At 45.2% G+C, this 17,541-nt stretch overlaps 6 non-coding genes and 1 pseudogene across 6 annotated transcripts; all 7 read right to left on the bottom strand.

Annotated features, from left to right (window-relative positions):
* Window positions 1-2,073: 2,073 nt before the first annotated feature.
* On the bottom strand, window positions 2,074-2,192 carry LOC125730253 (5S ribosomal RNA). Its single transcript, XR_007390625.1, has one exon. It is a non-coding gene; the product is annotated as a 5S ribosomal RNA (ribosomal RNA).
* A 1,085-nt stretch (window positions 2,193-3,277) lies between these two features.
* LOC125732091 (5S ribosomal RNA) lies at window positions 3,278-3,396 on the bottom strand (annotated as a pseudogene).
* Window positions 3,397-4,471: 1,075 nt separating this feature from the next.
* On the bottom strand, window positions 4,472-4,590 carry LOC125736494 (5S ribosomal RNA). Its single transcript, XR_007395772.1, has one exon. It is a non-coding gene; the product is annotated as a 5S ribosomal RNA (ribosomal RNA).
* A 1,068-nt stretch (window positions 4,591-5,658) lies between these two features.
* On the bottom strand, window positions 5,659-5,777 carry LOC125734944 (5S ribosomal RNA). Its single transcript, XR_007394246.1, has one exon. It is a non-coding gene; the product is annotated as a 5S ribosomal RNA (ribosomal RNA).
* Window positions 5,778-6,856: 1,079 nt separating this feature from the next.
* On the bottom strand, window positions 6,857-6,975 carry LOC125733251 (5S ribosomal RNA). Its single transcript, XR_007392601.1, has one exon. It is a non-coding gene; the product is annotated as a 5S ribosomal RNA (ribosomal RNA).
* Window positions 6,976-8,056: 1,081 nt separating this feature from the next.
* On the bottom strand, window positions 8,057-8,175 carry LOC125737145 (5S ribosomal RNA). The gene has a single exon (XR_007396411.1). It is a non-coding gene; the product is annotated as a 5S ribosomal RNA (ribosomal RNA).
* Window positions 8,176-17,024: 8,849 nt separating this feature from the next.
* On the bottom strand, window positions 17,025-17,143 carry LOC125736022 (5S ribosomal RNA). Its single transcript, XR_007395305.1, has one exon. It is a non-coding gene; the product is annotated as a 5S ribosomal RNA (ribosomal RNA).
* Between the last annotated feature and the right edge of the window lie 398 nt (window positions 17,144-17,541).

Below are 17,541 nucleotides of genomic sequence, written 5' to 3'. Positions count from 1 at the left end.
CCAACCGAGCCCCAGCGCAGGCGACGCAGGGCGAGCCAGGGGGCAGGGCGGGCGGGACCCCAGCCCTGCGTCTGTGTCCCCTCCCTTTACGGGACACAGACATGACCCCCGGTCGGGGTCGAGTTCGCCGGGGCGAGGGAGAAACAGTCACAGGGGGAGAAGGAACAGGAGCGCGGTCAGGACTTGGAGCGCGGTCAGGACTTGGAGGTGGCTGCAGTGGGGGCGCCGGCCCGGGAGCTGCAGGTGGTTGCAGTGGGGGCGCCGGGACAGGAACAGGAGCGCGGTCAGGAACAGGAGCGCGGTCAGGAACAGGAGCGCGGTCAGGAACAGGAGCTTGCTGCAGTGGGGGCGCCTGCCCGGGAGCTGCAGGTGGTTGCAGTGGGGGCGCCGGCCCGGGAGCTGCAGCAGGCAGCGAATGCGGCTGCGCAGGCGGCGGCGACGGCGAAGGCGGCTGCGCAGGCGGCGGCAGCGGCGAAGGCGGCTGCACGGGAGCGGGGTCCGCCGGCAATGGCGGCTGCACGGGAGCGGGGTCCGCCGGCAATGGCGGCTGCACGGGAGCGGGGTCCGCAGCCCTCTGGAGCTGGAGGAGCTGCCGAACTCCCTCTGCCATTTTCTCCAGATCCCCCCGGTCGGAGGCGGGAGTGAACGCGGCAAAGTCTTTCTGGAGCCGCGTTACAATGTCCTCTGCCTCCGGACTCACTGGAGTGCCCAGTCCCTCCCAGATCCTCCAGAATAGCCCCTGGAGGGCGAAGAACTGGGAGATGCAGTCGGCCGTCTTCCCTGGTTGAGGCGCGGACGGCGCCTCCGGGGTGGCTGCTGCAGGGGGGATGAGCAGTGGGTCCGGGTATTCGATGGACCCCTCCTTGCTCTTCTGGCGCCTGGTGGCAGCGGGAGGTGGCGCGATGTCTGCAAACACAGACGGCGAAAACACCGGCTCCCGCTCCTGGTAAGGGAAGAGGAAGGGCTCCTCCTCCTCCTCCTCACTCGAGTGCCAGAACATGGAGACAGGGCAGGTACCTCGCTGGAGCGGCCCCCGGGCTGGAGACCGGACGGGTACCTCTTCCTCCGGAGCGATCCATATCCTGGAGAGCGAGCAGGCTCCCAGGCGGATCGGCTCCTACGGGATCCTCCTTCTCCGCTTATTTTTCTTTTTCGGGTCCGTCATTCTGTCACGGGTCGAGGTGCGCGAGCGCGGCGGAGAGCGGCGATTGTGCGGAAGGAGGAAGCAGGCAGGCAGGATACGGGACGAACGGGGTTTATTCAGGAATACGGGGATCTCACGCAAACAAACATCCATGAACATCAATGACGGACACAGGACTCGGGTAAGACACGGACTGAAATACACAGGACTGATTGAAAATAATCAGACACAGCTGGGTACAATCCGGGAAACACACGTGGGTAGGCAGGGGGCGTGGCACACAGGAGGAGCCGACGAGCAGGGCATGACACAGGCTGCAGCCAGAACAATTTTCTACATTCAAACATCGACGGCCTCTTCTCTCTAAAAATTCACCAGACCGCTTCTACCACCAGCAAAGAAGTTTCCATCCCTAATTCCTCTGTGATTCCCACTAACCTAAACATTAAGCTGGCATTGAAGTGTGTGAATTACCCCTGCCAATCTGCTCTTTTAAATACAGCTTTTAGCAAGTTTTGAAAGGAGGAGAAGAGCAGACCTTGCTATGCCAATAATATCGAGTCTTTTGTGGTGAAGTGGTTTTTGCATAGAAAACAAAGCGGTCAGTTGAAGAGGAATAATATCAGTACTTTGTTTAAAACTGTGTGTAAAAAGCTGTCTCTTTATCATTAACAATAAGTTGTAAAACGTGAATGGGGAGTGACAGTCTTCAAGTTTGTGAGAAGATCGCGCCCTGGTGGAATAAAGTCACAAACAGCTTACAGCACCTAGAATTACCAGGCAGTATTTAGAGTGAAACGGTTTCTAAAAGCTGGCTTTATGAAAGAGAGAAAAAATATATATATATAAAATAGTAAAATGGAAGGGGAGTGATAGATTTAAATTAATCGTGAAGTGGAGCGCCCCCTTTATAAAGTAAAAGTGAGAAAAGCTTACAGCACCTGGTATTCCCAGGTGGTCTCCCATCCAAGTACTAACCACACCCTACCCTGCTTAGCTTCCGAGATCAGATGAGATCAGGCGTGTTCAGGGTGGTATGGCCTCAAGCGAGAGACGCTGCCAAAAACAGCCCTTTTGCATTACACGCCTCTATACATGCCAGTTAGTCCCATTGGATCCTACTCCTGGTTTTTTTTTTTTTTTATCTGACTCACACTGCAGCACCACCATCCAATCGGCAGCGCCGGACCCACACCAAACATTCACCAAACTACTCAGCCGGCAGCCTACCACAATAATCCCATTCTTTCCGCATCCGCACACTTCCTTCTCTTTAACTCCTTTACACTACCGCACAGGTTAATCGCCGCACGTCCCCCACCAGCAAACATTCCTCCTTTGCCTACCGCATGCAGGCTTCTCTTAATGACTTTCTGTTATCAACTCCGCTAACAGCCACAAAATCTCCGCCGCACGAAGCCCACTGGTAGCTGTTGAATCACATGCTTCCCCAAAACGTCGCGCTGTCAGAACACTGGGAGCTACACACGCCAACAAGTCCATACTGCAGGCTGCAGCCAGAACAATTTTCTACATTCAAACATCGACGGCCTCTTCTCTCTAAAAATTCACCAGACCACTTCTACCACCAGCAAAGAAGTTTCCATCCCTAATTCCTCTGTGATTCCCACTAACCTAAACATTAAGTTGGCATTGAAGGGTGTGAATTACCCCGGCCAACCTGCTCTTTTAAATACAGCTTTTAGCGAGTTTTGAAAGGAGGAGAAGAGCAGACCATGCTATGCCAATAATATCGAGTCTTCTGTGGTGAAGTGTTTTTTGCATAGAAAACAAACCGGTGAGTTGAAGAGGAATTATATCAGTACTTTGTTTAAAACTGTGTGTAAAAAGCTGCCTCTTTATTATTAACAATAAGTTGTAAAACGTGAATGGGGAGTGACAGTCTTCAAGTTTGTCAGAAGATCGCGCCCTGGTGGAATAAAGGCACAAACAGCTTACAGTAGCTATAATTACCAGGCAGTATTTAGAGTAAAACGGTGTGTAAAAGCTGCCTTTATGAATGAGAGAAAAAAAAATATATATATATATATAAAATAGTAAAATGGAAGGGGAGTGATAGATTTAAATTAATCGAGAAGTGGAGCGCCCCCTGTATGAAGTAAAAGTGAGAAAAGCTTACAGCACCTGGTATTCCCAGTAGATCTCCCATCCAAGTACTAAGCAGACCCTATCTTGCTTGGCTTCCGAGATCGGACTAGATCGGGCGTGTTCAGGGTGGTACGGCCGTGAGCGAGAAAAACTACCAAAAACAGCCCTTTTGCATTACACGCCTCTATACATGCCAGTTAGTCCAAGTGGATCCTACTCCTGTTTTTTTTTTTTTTTTATCTGACTCACACTGCAGCCCCACCATCCAATCGGCAGTGCTGGACCCACACCAAACATTCACCAAACTACTCGGCTGGCAGCCTACCACAATTATTCCATTCTTTCCGCATCCGCACACTTCCTTCTCTTTAAGTCCTTTTCACTACCGCACAGGTTAATCGCCGCACGTCCCCCGCCGGCAAACATTACTCCTTTGCCTACCGCATGCAGGCTTCTCTTAATGACTTTCTGTTATCAACTCCGCTAACAGCCACAAAATCTCCGCCGCACGAAGCCCACTGGTAGCTGTTGAATCACATGCTTCCCCAAAACGTTGCGCTGTCAGAATACTGGGAGCTACACATGCCAACAAGTCCATACTGCAGGCTGCAGCCAGAACAATTTTCTACATTGAAACATCGACGGCCTCTTCTCTCTAAAAATTCACCAGACCGCTTCTACCACCAGCAAAGAAGTTTCCATCCCTAATTCCTCTGTGATTCCCACTAACCTAAACATTAAGCTGGCATTGAAGGGTGTGAATTACCCCGGCCAATCTGTTCTTTTAAATACAGCTTTTAGCAAGTTTTGAAAGGAGAAGAGCAGAACTTGCTATGCCAATAATATCGAGTCTTCTGTGGTGAAGTGGTTTTTGCATAGAAAACAAAGCGGTCAGTTGAAGAGGAATAATATCAGTACTTTGTTTAAAACTGTGTGTAAAAAGCTGTCTCTTTATCATTAACAATAAGTTGTAAAACGTGAATGGGGAGTGACAGTCTTCAAGTTTGTGAGAATATTGCGCCCTGGTGGAATAAAGGCACGAACAGCTTACAGCACCTAGAATTTCCAGGAAGTATTTAGAGTAAAACGGTTTCTAAAAGCTGGCTTTATGAAAGAGAGAAAAAAAATATATATATAAAATAGTAAAATGGAAGGGGAGTGCTAGATTTAAATTAATCGTGAAGTGGAGCGCCCCCTGTATAAAGTAAAAGTGAGAAAAGCTTACAGCACCTGGTATTCCCAGGAGGTCTCCCATCCAAGTACTAACCAGACCCTACGTTGCTTGGCTTCCGAGATCAGATGAGATCGGGCGTGTTCAGGGTGGTATGGCCATAAGCGTGAGAAGCTACCAAAAACAGCCCTTTTGCATTACACGCGTCTATACATGCCAGTTAGTCCCATTGGATTCTACTCCTGGTTTTTTTTTTTTTTTATCTGACTCACACTGCAGCACCACCATCCAATCGGCAGCGCCGGACCCACACCAAACATTCACCAAACTACTCAGCCGGCAGCCTACCACAATTATCCCATTCTTTCCGCATCCGCACACTTCCTTCTCTTTAACTCCTTTTCACTACCGCACAGGTTAATCGCCGCACGTCCCCCGCCGGCAAACATTACTCCTTTGCCTACCGCATGCAGGCTTCTCTTAACGACCCTCTGTAATCAACTCCGCTAACAGCCACAAAATCACTGCCGCGCGAAGCCCACTGGTAGCTGTTAAATCACATGCTTCCCCAAAACGTTACGCTGTCAGAACACTGGGAGCTACACACACCAACAAGTCCATACTGCAGGCTGCAGCCAGAACAATTTTCTACATTGAAACATCGACGGCCTCTTCTCTCTAAAAATTCACCAGACCGCTTCTACCATCAGCAAAGAAGTTTCCATCCCTAATTCCTCTGTGATTCCCACTAACCTAAACATTAAGTTGGCATTGAAGGGTGTGAATTACCCCGGCCAACCTGCTCTTTTAAATACAGCTTTTAGCAAGTTTTGAAAGGAGGAGAAGAGCAGACCTTGCTATGCCAAAAATATCAAGTCTTCTGTGGCGAAGTGGTTTTTGCATAGAAAACAAAGCGGTGAGTTGAAGAGGAATTATATCAGTACTTTGTTTAAAACTGTGTGTAAAAAGCTGTCTCTTTATTATTAACAATAAGTTGTAAAATGTGAATGGGGAGTGACAGTCTTCAAGATTGTGAGAAGATCGTGCCCTGGTGGAATAAAGGCACGACCAGCTTACAGCACCTAGAATTACCAGGCAGTATTTAGAGTAAAACGTGTGTAAACGCTGCCTTTATGAATGAGAGAAAAAAGAAATATATAAAATAGTAAGGGGAGTGATAGATTTAAATTAATCGTGAAGTGGAGCGCCCCCTGTATAAAGTAAAAGTGAGAAAGGCTTACAGCACCTGGTATTCCCAGAAGGTCTCCCATCCAAGTACTAACTAGACCCTACCCTGCTTGGCTTCCGAGATCAGACGAGATCGGGCGTGTTCAGGGTGGTATGGCCGTAAGCGAGGGATGCTACCAAAAACAGCCCTTTTGCATTACACGCGTCTATACATGCCAGTTAGTCCCATTGGATCCTACTCCTGGTTTTTTTTTTTTTTTTTATCTGACTCACACTGCAGCCCCACCATCCAATCGGCAGCGCCGGACCCACACCAAACATTCACCAAACTACTCAGCCGGCAGCCTACCACAATTATTCCATTCTTTCCGCATCCGCACACTTCCTTCTCTTTAACTCCTTTTCACTACCGCACAGGTTAATCGCCGCACGTCCCCCGCCGGCAAACATTACTCCTTTGCCTACTGCATGCAGGCTTCTCTTAACGACCCTCTGTTATCAACTCCGCTAACAGCCACAAAATCTCCGCCGCACGAAGCCCACTGGTAGCTGCTGAATCACATGCTTCCCCAAAACGTCGCGCTGTCAGAACACTGGGAGCTACACACACCAACAAGTCCATACTGCAAGCTGCAGCCAGAACAATTTTCTACATTCAAACATCGACGGCCTCTTCTCTCTAAAAATTCAGCAGACCGCTTCTACCACCAGCAAAGAAGTTTCCATCCCTAATTCCTCTGTGATTCCCACTAACCTAAACATTAAGCTGGCATTGAAGGGTGTGAATTACCCTGGCCAATCTGTTCTTTTAAATACAGCTTTTAGCAAGTTTTGAAAGGAGAAGAGCAGAACTTGCTATGCCAATAATATCGAGTCTTCTGTGGCGAAGTGGTTTTTGCATAGAAAACAAAGCGGTCAGTTGAAGAGGAATAATATCAGTACTTTGTTTAAAACTGTGTGTAAAAAGCTGTCTCTTTATCATCAACAATAAGTTGTAAAACGTGAATGAGGAGTGACAGTCTTCAAGTTTGTGAGAAGATCGCGCCCTGGTGGAATAAAGGCACGAACAGCTTACAGCACCTAGAATTACCAGGAAGTATTTAGAGTAAAACGGTTTCTAAAAGCTGCCTTTATGAATGAGAGAAAAAAAAAATATATATATAAAATAGTAAAATGGAAGGGGATTGATAGATTTAAATTAATCGTGAAGTGGAGCGCCCCCTGTATAAAGTAAAAGTGAGAAAAGCTTACAGCACCTGGTATTCCCAGGTGGTCTCCCATCCAAGTACTAACCAGACCCTACCCTGCTTAGCTTCCGAGATCAGACGAGATCAGGCGTGTTCAGGGTGGTATGGCCGTAAGCGAGAGATGCTACCGAAAACAGCCCTTTTGCATTACACGCCTCTATACATGCCAGTTGGTCCCATTGGATACTACTAATGTTCTTTTTTTTTTTTTTATCTGACTCACACTGCAGCCCCACCATCCAATCGGCAGCGCCGGACCCACACCAAACATTCACCAAACTACTCAGCCGGCAGCCTACCACAATTATTCCATTCTTTCCGCATCCGCACACTTCCTTCTTTTTAACTCCTTTTCACTACCGCACAGGTTAATCGCCGCACGTCCCCCGCCGGCAAACATTACTCCTTTGCCTACTGCATGCAGGCTTCTCTTAACGACCCTCTGTTATCAACTCCGCTAACAGCCACAAAATCTCCGCCGCACGAAGCCCACTGGTAGCTGCTGAATCACATGCTTCCACAAAACGTCGCGCTGTCAGAACACTGGGAGCTACACACACCAACAAGTCCATACTGCAGGCTGCAGCCAGAACAATTTTCTACATTCAAACATCGACGGCCTCTTCTCTCTAAAAATTCACCAGACCGCTTCTACCACCAGCAAAGAAGTTTCCATCCCTAATTCCTCTGTGATTCCCACTAACCTAAACATTAAGCTGGCATTGAAGGGTGTGAATTACCCCGGCCAATCTGTTCTTTTAAATACAGCTTTTAGCAAGTTTTGAAAGGAGAAGAGCAGAACTTGCTATGCCAATAATATCGAGTCTTCTGTGGCGAAGTGCTTTTTGCATAGAAAACAAAGCGGTCAGTTGAAGAGGAATAATATCAGTGCTTTGTTTAAAACTGTGTGTAAAAAGCTGTCTCTTTATCATTAACAATAAGTTGTAAAACGTGAATGGGGAGTGACAGTCTTCAAGTTTGTGAGAAGATCGCGCCCTGGTGGAATAAAGGCACGAACAGCTTACAGCACCTAGAATTACCAGGAAGTATTTAGAGTAAAACGGTTTCTAAAAGCTGCCTTTAGGAATGAGAGAAAAAAAAATATATATATATATAAAATAGTAAAATGGAAGGGGAGTGATAGATTTAAATTAATCGTGAAGTGGAGCGCCCCCTGTATAAAGTAAAAGTGAGAAAGGCTTACAGCACCTGGTATTCCCAGGAGGTCTCCCATCCAAGTATTAACCAGACCCTACCCTGCTTGGCTTCCAAGATCAGACGAGATCGGGCGTGTTCATGGTGGTATGGCCGTAAGCGAGAGATGCTACCGAAAACAGCCCTTTTGCATTACACGCCTCTATACATGCCAGTTGGTCCCATTGGATACTACTAATGTTCTTTTTTTTTTTTTTATCTGACTCACACTGCAGCCCCACCATCCAATCGGCAGCGCCGGACCCACACCAAACATTCACCAAACTACTCAGCCGGCAGCCTACCACAATTATTCCATTCTTTCCGCATCCGCACACTTCCTTCTTTTTAACTCCTTTTCACTACCGCACAGGTTAATCGCCGCACGTCCCCCGCCGGCAAACATTACTCCTTTGCCTACTGCATGCAGGCTTCTCTTAACGACCCTCTGTTATCAACTCCGCTAACAGCCACAAAATCTCCGCCGCACGAAGCCCACTGGTAGCTGCTGAATCACATGCTTCCCCAAAACGTCGCGCTGTCAGAACACTGGGAGCTACACACACCAACAAGTCCATACTGCAAGCAGCAGCCAGAACAATTTTCTACATTCAAACATCGACGGCCTCTTCTCTCTAAAAATTCAGCAGACCGCTTCTACCACCAGCAAAGAAGTTTCCATCCCTAATTCCTCTGTGATTCCCACTAACCTAAACATTAAGCTGGCATTGAAGGGTGTGAATTACCCTGGCCAATCTGTTCTTTTAAATACAGCTTTTAGCAAGTTTTGAAAGGAGAAGAGCAGAACTTGCTATGCCAATGTTAGGTTGAAGAAACTGTTAGTAATCATTTGTTATCATTTCTGTATAATCAGCAATGAGTGTAAATATGTATATACATTATTTTGTTTTTCTTTACCTTCATACTTTAGATTATATTAGTTTACATGTATCCTGAGCACGTGTTTAAATAGTTGTCTACCTGAGGAAAACCAGAACTTCTTCTTACTCTCACAGTCTTTTCTTTGTTCTCACTCCAAGACCCCTGCCCCCCATTGACTATAAATAAAGGTGCCAAGGGGAACCACCCTTTGTAACACATTCCTTTGTAGCCTACCATGCAGAGAGTGTGGTTACCCTTGTGCAAGTAAAACTCTAAGTGTGTTGTCTCGTAATTAATGGTGTGTACAGAGTTGGAGTGGAAAGCCTGTCGCTTTCTCCAACATATACTGTATTGTAGTTTGGTCCTGTGTGCAAAGTTGGAGTGGAAAGCCTGACGCTTTCTCCAACATATAATTTGGTCCTTCGAGCCAGATCCGAGGACACCTGACGACATCGCCAGCGCACCGAGAGGAGCGACACCGAAGTCTGTCGACAGCCACTCGGAGACGGGTGCAAGAAAGACCTGTGATGTGAATTCGTCATCAGGCCGGTGGTTAGAACTGCGCTCGACGTCTGGTGATGTCTGACGGACCTCGGTGGCGGAACACAGGCACACAGGACAGGTGAGACAACAAAGGTTATTCAGCGAAATAACCGGGTCAATTGACGTGGGTTAGGCTTAGCCGTAATTAAGCAGAAAAGGGGTTAGGCTTAGCCGTAATTAAGCAGAAAAGGGGTTAGGCTTAGCCGTAATTAAGCGAAATATGAACATGCATGTATTGTGTGAATGACTGGACTAAGACTATTATAGAGGCTTAGAGTTGCTTTGGTCAGTCCATTTCTTATTTTGCCTGGTGGGAAAGAAGTACTGGTGATTGAAGGATCAAGGACGGGTTTCATCCCTGAAAACCGATACCGCTGCACGAACAGCGTGCAGTAGAAGGCCGTATTGGTGTCCTCCCATATATCTCATACCAGTGAATTTCCACCCAGGACCTGTGTAGTGCGGAGACGGGAAAGAAAAAAAAATGGGAAAGAATCAGAGTAAGAGGGAGATGAGAAGTTTATGGAAGGATATAAACCAGGTTCAGGACAAATAAGTAATCAGAGGTGGAGAAAAAAACATGGGTTTGAAGGGAAACTCCACACTCCAGATATCTTAAAATTACAAGGAAATTTAAGACTAGAAATGTTACAAACCTTGAAGAAAGGAAAATTGGAGAAAAGGAAAAAAGAATATAAGTATTCAGATAATTGGTTGGAACAAAGTAAGTTAAGAGATGTACGTAGAAAGCAGAAAAAGGATGATAGAAAGGATAAATTAACTGCAGCCGCTCTAGTCACTTTAGATGATGAGACGGTGGCCAAAATAAAACATAGAGAAAATAGACCACCAACACCACCACTATTGCCTGCCCCCATGCAACCCGTAGATAGAAGGGAAATAAAACAACCATCAGCTACGGGCACAATACCAAAGAAGCCATCAGCTCTTCCTTCTTCCCCCATTATAACTAGGAGTAGAGATCCTACGTTATACCCTGTGCGCGATCTAGCTACTGCTAAGGTTCGATGGCATCCGCGAAATGAAGGCATTGATATTGATAGTGAAGAGGAAGAAATAGAATTACAATGCCCCCTAGTGGAGGTGGCAAACCCTAATAGAGAGCCAGATGGAGGACCTGAAACAATGTTAGTCTATAGACCATGGACAGCTGAAGATAGAACGGCAGCATTAAAGGGAATACCTCCTGTTGATGAATGGGTACCAGAATTTTGGACAGCAATATTGGAACTACAGAGCAGTTTCCACCTGAATGGTAGAGAAATGTTCCAATGTTTAAGACAGCTGTTCAATCATAAATGGGGAAGAGTAGCAGGAGACTTTACTGGTCATGGACCAGACAATCAACCACTTGCACATAATTCACAAGCTCTGCAACAGAGTATGCAGCAATTACATGGAAGGATAGAGACAGTGTTTATGAGACGAGCAGATTATGGTAGAATTGCACAATGCAAGCAAAAAGATGGAGAAGAGCCAGAGGACTTTATGGATAGGATGAGAGTGGTGTTTAGAGGGAATTCAGGAATTCCTCATAATGAGGAAAATGGAGGAGTTTATCAGCAACAGTTAAAACGTGCGTTCATCGCAGGGCTAAAACCTGAACTGAAGAGATACATAGATAAACATTGGGTACATCAGAATACTGGTTCAGTACAGCAAGCCCTAGAATATGCCCAACACGCCCATACAGCACAAAAACAGAAATCAGATGCAGTGTTTGCTGCTAATGATACTGTTGCAATAATACATATGAATCCTCCGGGGAGGGGAGGGTTCAGAGGAAGGTCACGAGGCCGAGGAAGGGGGAGAGGTGCTTTTAGGAGCAATCAGCGAAATTTATTACAGCAAGATAACACTTGCTGGACATGCGGAAAACTTGGGCACTTAGCTAGGCAATGTAGAACCAAGTTTATAAACAACCCAAATTCCACAGAGAATCAATGACAATTAGCCTGTGAACCATCAAAGGAGCCAGATAAGCTGCAAAAACAGGATGAGACAGAAGAGATAGATTTGCAAGCAGTTTGCCAACTGCTAGCACTAAAACAACTTGAAGAACTACCAAAACGAAGGCTTATTATAAATGGGAAAATATATGAGTGCCTATGTGATACCGGAGCCTGTAGAACAGTGTTAACCACTAGCCCTCCAAGGGTCACCTTTTCTTCGTCCTCCATAAATATCCGAACTGCAGGAGGCCAAGCTGAAAGTCATCAATTGACAAATCCAGTTAGCATAAAAGATGAGGAAACAGAGTTAGAATGTCACGCCCAAGTGCTAATAAGCCCTTCATGTCCAGTCAATCTGTTAGGAAGGGATCTTATGATACAAATGGGTATTAGTGTGACTGCAACACCCACTGGCATGAAGGCTATAGTAGAAAAGCAAACTTTCGTGATACATGGCATGTCAGCTCCACAGTATTATTGGTCCCTAGATCTGGGGGGGACAGCACAGACACGTGAAATATTGAGAAAAACTAGAGAAAAGCAGTCCCCTAAACAAACCCAGTTCATGCCTGGCGATGCCTTACACGTCACTATGTGGTACAAAGGCACCCCAGGACCAGATTATGCCTATGACAAAACGTTTCATGCCCTTCAAGATACTTGTATCACCTTACAACATATATATGTTAACTCCACTACTGGCTTTTCTGCTGCTTCAGTCATCTTATCTAATAAACAACAGGCTGTGTTCAGAGGGGAAACACCACACGTATCTCTATCAAAACCACCTCAGATGCAGTGGAGGGATGTAGAGATGTTCTTACGAGATTCCATGCACAGTTACAATGACTACCAACCCGTACCTGGCTCCTTTTGGAGCTATGACAAAAAACACAATGTGTGGCGGTTTCCTTTGGGATGGAGAGTTCAAACCACTCTCACCACACACTTGCAGGACCCAACCTGACAAATTTTTCCAACCCTGGAGGAGGGATCATGTCCAGATCTAGATCACCTCCTGGAAGGGTTGTGGTCGTCCTCCCCCACTGATGTAGGACTGGTAAAGGGGTTTCCACCTTACAAAGTAATTGTGAAATCAGAACACCGTCCGGTAGTTAGACAATACCCGTTAAAACCTGAAGCAGAGAAAGGTATAGCCCCTGTAGTGCAGGATATGTTGGCATCAGGAATATTGCGAGAGGCTCCTGAGGCCACTTGCAATACTCCTATCTTCCCTGTCCAGAAGGGACATACAGGGAAATGGCGCATGGTGCAGGATTTAAGACCAGTAAATGAAATAGTACAACATGCTGCACCAGATGTGCCTAATCCACACCTTTTGTTAATTTCCTTGTCCCCTGACAAGAAGTATTTTTCAGTAGTGGATCTGAGTAATGCCTTTTTTTCAGTACCACTACATCCTGATTCACAACACTTATTTGGTTTCACTTATAAAGGACATAAATACACATACACTAGACTCCCTCAAGGGTTTTCAGAAAGTCCACATGTATATACAATGGCACTACGGTATTCAATGAGTTCCTGTAAAATACCATCCCATAGTCAAGTGCTACTGTATGTAGATGATATATTAATTGCTTCAGATACAAAACAGCATTGCAAAGAAGCCACACTGTTAGTGTTACAGCATTTGTATGATACAGGACATAAAGCATCAAAACAAAAATTACAGTATTGCAGAGAGGAAGTTATATATCTTGGACATAAACTCTCCCAACAAGGTCGATCGTTATTAGAAACTAGAAAACAGGCAATACAAGAGGCACCAAAGCCAAAGACTAAACAGCAAATGATGTCCTTCTTAGGACTTTGCAATTATTGCAGGGAATGGTTACCTGATTATGCTGCACTCGTTCAACATTTACAAACCCTGATTTATGGGAAGGACATGGCACTGAAAGATAAAATTCAGTGGACAAAAGAAGGAGAATTGGCATTCACAAACTTAAAAATGATGTTACAAACTAATGTGACACTTGCTCTGCCAGATTATCAACAACCATTTACCCTATGTGTTGATGCAAATCAAGGGTATATGAAGGCAGTATTAACACAGCCATTCGGCGCAAAAGAGAGGCCATTAGCGTTCTATTCTAAACGATTAGATGCAGTGGCAGCTGGTTTTCCGCAGTGTTTGCAGGCATGTGCAGCTGCTGCAGAAGCAGTGAAATTATCAGCAGAATTAGTGTTGTGTCACCCACTCACTTTGAAGGTGCCACATTCAGTTTCTTTAGTTTTACTGCAGACGCCACTGCCATTCCTCACACATGTTAGACATCTGACCCTAGTCTCACTCCTGCTTTCACAGTCAAACATTACAATACAGCGATGTGGTCCTCTCAACCCTAGCACCCTTCTTCCGACAGCGGAAGATGGAGAGCCACATTCGTGCAAAGCAGTTGTGGAAGAACAAACCAAACCAAGAGCAGATATTTTACAGACCCCAATACCAGATTCAACAGTTGTTTTTGTAGATGGATCAGCATCAAAAAATGACATGGGGAAGAACAAGGTCGGATATGCTGTAGTTACATCTACTGAAGTGTTAGAGGCCGATGCACTTCCCCCTGCTTGTTCAGCACAAGCGGCTGAACTCTATGCTGTAATTAGGGCATGCGAGCTCTTCAAAAACAAGCCACTTACAATATACACTGATAGTCAATATGTGTTTGGAGCTGTTCATCACCATGCAAGAGTGTGGAAAAATAGAGGATTCAAGACATCGCAAGGAACATCTTTAACTCATACGAACCTATTACTCAGGTTGTTAGATGTTGTGCAATTACCATATTGCCTTGCGATATGCAAATGTAAGGCACACCAAACTGATGCTTCCGCAATAGCTAAAGGAAACAGTTTTGCGGACATGACGGCGAAAGGTGCTGCACAAAAACAACCTGCCTTAAATGTTACAGATGTCTTGTTGATAGATAGTGATGTACTATGTGATGCACAGACTCATGCACCTAAAACAGAAATACAGAGCTGGATTAAGAGAGGAGCAATACAGCAAGGAAAAACTTATTATATGAATGACAAGCCCATCCTACCAAAAAATTTATACAAGACAGCTGCCTTAGTGAGCCATGGAAACACCCATGTCTCAACAGGAGGGATGGTACATATTATTCAACAATACTTTTATACTATAAATTTTTCTGATTATGCAAAACAATTTTGTCGAGCGTGCTTAATTTGCTGTAAACACAATGCACAAGGCAACATAAGGCCAAAACGTGGCCAGTTTCCCGCAGCTGAGTATCCATTTAAAATTGTACATATGGATTTCATTGAATTATCTTGGTCACAAGGGAAGAAGTACTGTCTAGTCATTATAGACACCTTTTCTAAGTGGGTAAAAATATACCCTGTAAAACACTGTGATGCAATGACCGTTGCAAAATGTTTGGTAGGCCATTATTTCCCTACCTATGGCATACCTCATATTATAAGATCGGACAATGGGACTCACAAGCACTCAAAAATCATTGCGCTTATCACCCCCAGAGCGCAGGCTTAGTGGAAAGGACCAACGGCACCATTAAAACAAGGCTCAGAAAGACAATGGAAGAGACAAAAAGACCGTGGCCAGAATGTTTGTCTCTAGTAAAATTATGGATGAGAATAACTCCCACTCCTGCAGGATTGACACCATTTGAAATAGTGTATGGTAGACCGTTTCCCTTAGCAAACGAAATGAGTGATATAGGGAAAGCAGACAGAGAAAATACGTTAGCCGATTGGATGCGTAAGCTATTATCATCACAACAAAAACATAACCCCAGTAGTCTGCCAGTAAATTCTGTTTCTGTTCAACAGGATAATCTGCAGCCAGGAGATTGGATCCTGGTCAAGGTCCTGTTGCGAAAGGAGTGGAGCACACCTCGGTGGGACGGACCTTATCAAGTCCTCCTCACAACACCAACAGCGGTGAAAATAGCAGAGCGACCTTCCTGGATACATAAGAGTCACTGTAAGCCCATCAAGCCCGTATCAGAGACCTCTGTACCTTCGGAGTAGCAGTGGAAGTCAAAGGCGCAGCAATCAATAGGATACTGACGTCTCAACCCGGTGAAGAAAACAGCTGATCTGCACTCCATTTAGAATGGCTCTGATTGGGTGGGGATGTGGTAAGGTAACTCTCGGTGTAATTCTCTTTATGGGAATTGTTGGTCTGCTTCTGCACTCACCAGAGAAGGTGTTTCGCCCACCTAGATGGACACATGATGGTTCCCACCTGAGACCTATCTCCACAAATGAGACCCATCCTTTCCTACAAAATTACTGGTATCGTTATGTTTATGATTCAGCAAAGAAAGACAATTTAACTAACTGTTATGTCTGTACACATATGTCCCTGGATCCCCATGCCAGTCCCTCATGGTTGGACTGGTTTCTCACTGGGTCCTGGTGGCAGTTACTGCTAAAGTTCTCACTCCCCATTCTTGTTACATTATTATTTGTATGTTGTTGTTTCATTTGTATTATACCCTGCCTCCGTTCCATGATACAACATACTTTTAGTTCTGTTTTTCTGCTATACACTGCAGAAGAACGAATGGATTTACTAACCTTGTCTAGCCCTCTTAATAATGATGATGATGTGATCTGAATGACGGTTGTGCTGAAAGTGTTTTTGCAATTTGTACAATACTGATGCTTCTGATCATACTGTCATGATAAACAGGAGGGACTGTTAGGTTGAAGAAACTGTTAGTAATCATTTGTTATCATTTCTGTATAATCAGCAATGAGTGTAAATATGTATATACATTATTTTGTTTTTCTTTACCTTCATACTTTAGATTATATTAGTTTACACGTATCCTGAGCACGTGTTTAAATAGTTGTCTACCTGAGGAAAACCAGAACTTCTTCTTACTCTCACAGTCTTTTCTTTGTTCTCACTCCAAGACCCCTGCCCCCCATTGACTATAAATAAAGGTGCCAAGGGGAACCACCCTTTGTAACACATTCCTTTGTAGCCTACCATGCAGAGAGTCTGGTTACCCTTGTGCAAGTAAAACTCTAAGTGTGTTGTCTCGTAATTAATGGTGTGTACAGAGTTGGAGTGGAAAGCCTGTCGCTTTCTCCAACATATACTGTATTGTAGTTTGGTCCTGTGTGCAGAGTTGGAGTGGAAAGCCTGACGCTTTCTCCAACAGCCAATAATATCGAGTCTTCTGTGGCGAAGTGCTTTTTGCATAGAAAACAAAGCGGTCAGTTGAAGAGGAATAATATCAGTACTTTGTTTAAAACTGTGTGTAAAAAGCTGTCTCTTTATCATTAACAATAAGTTGTAAAACGTGAATGGGGAGTGACAGTCTTCAAGTTTGTGAGAAGATCGCGCCCTGGTGGAATAAAGGCACGAACAGCTTACAGCACCTAGAATTACCAGGAAGTATTTAGAGTAAAACGGTGTGTAAAAGCTGCCTTTATGAATGAGAGAAAAAAAAAATATATATATAAAATAGTAAAATGGAAGGGGAGTGATAGATTTAAATTAATCGTGAAGTGGAGCGCCCCCTGTATAAAGTAAAAGTGAGAAAAGCTTACAGCACCTGGTATTCCCAGGCAGTCTCCCATCCAACTACTAACCAGACCCTACCCTGCTTAGCTTCCGAGATCAGACGAGATCAGGCGTGTTCAGGGTGGTATGGCCGTAAGCGAGAGATGCTACCGAAAACAGCCCTTTTGCATTACACGCCTCTATACATGCCAGTTGGTCCCATTGGATACTACTAATGTTCTTTTTTTTTTTTTATCTGACTCACACTGCAGCCCCACCATCCAATCGGCAGCGCCGGACCCACACCAAACATTCACCAAACTACTCAGCCGGCAGCCTACCACAATTATTCCATTCTTTCCGCATCCGCACACTTCCTTCTTTTTAACTCCTTTTCACTACCGCACAGGTTAATCGCCGCACGTCCCCCGACGGCAAACATTACTCAACAACAACAAACAACAACAAATTTATTTTTATATAGCGCATTATCACAACATTACATTGTCTCAAAGCGCTTTACAGTATCCTCACCCAAAGCCCCCAGTGAGTAAGCC

The sequence above is a fragment of the Brienomyrus brachyistius genome, chromosome 2 (genome assembly GCF_023856365.1).
Source record: "Brienomyrus brachyistius isolate T26 chromosome 2, BBRACH_0.4, whole genome shotgun sequence".
Taxonomy (NCBI): Eukaryota; Metazoa; Chordata; class Actinopteri; order Osteoglossiformes; family Mormyridae; genus Brienomyrus; species Brienomyrus brachyistius.
Note: the sequence above shows the minus strand (reverse complement) of the source record. Positions and strands in the feature narration are given on the sequence as shown.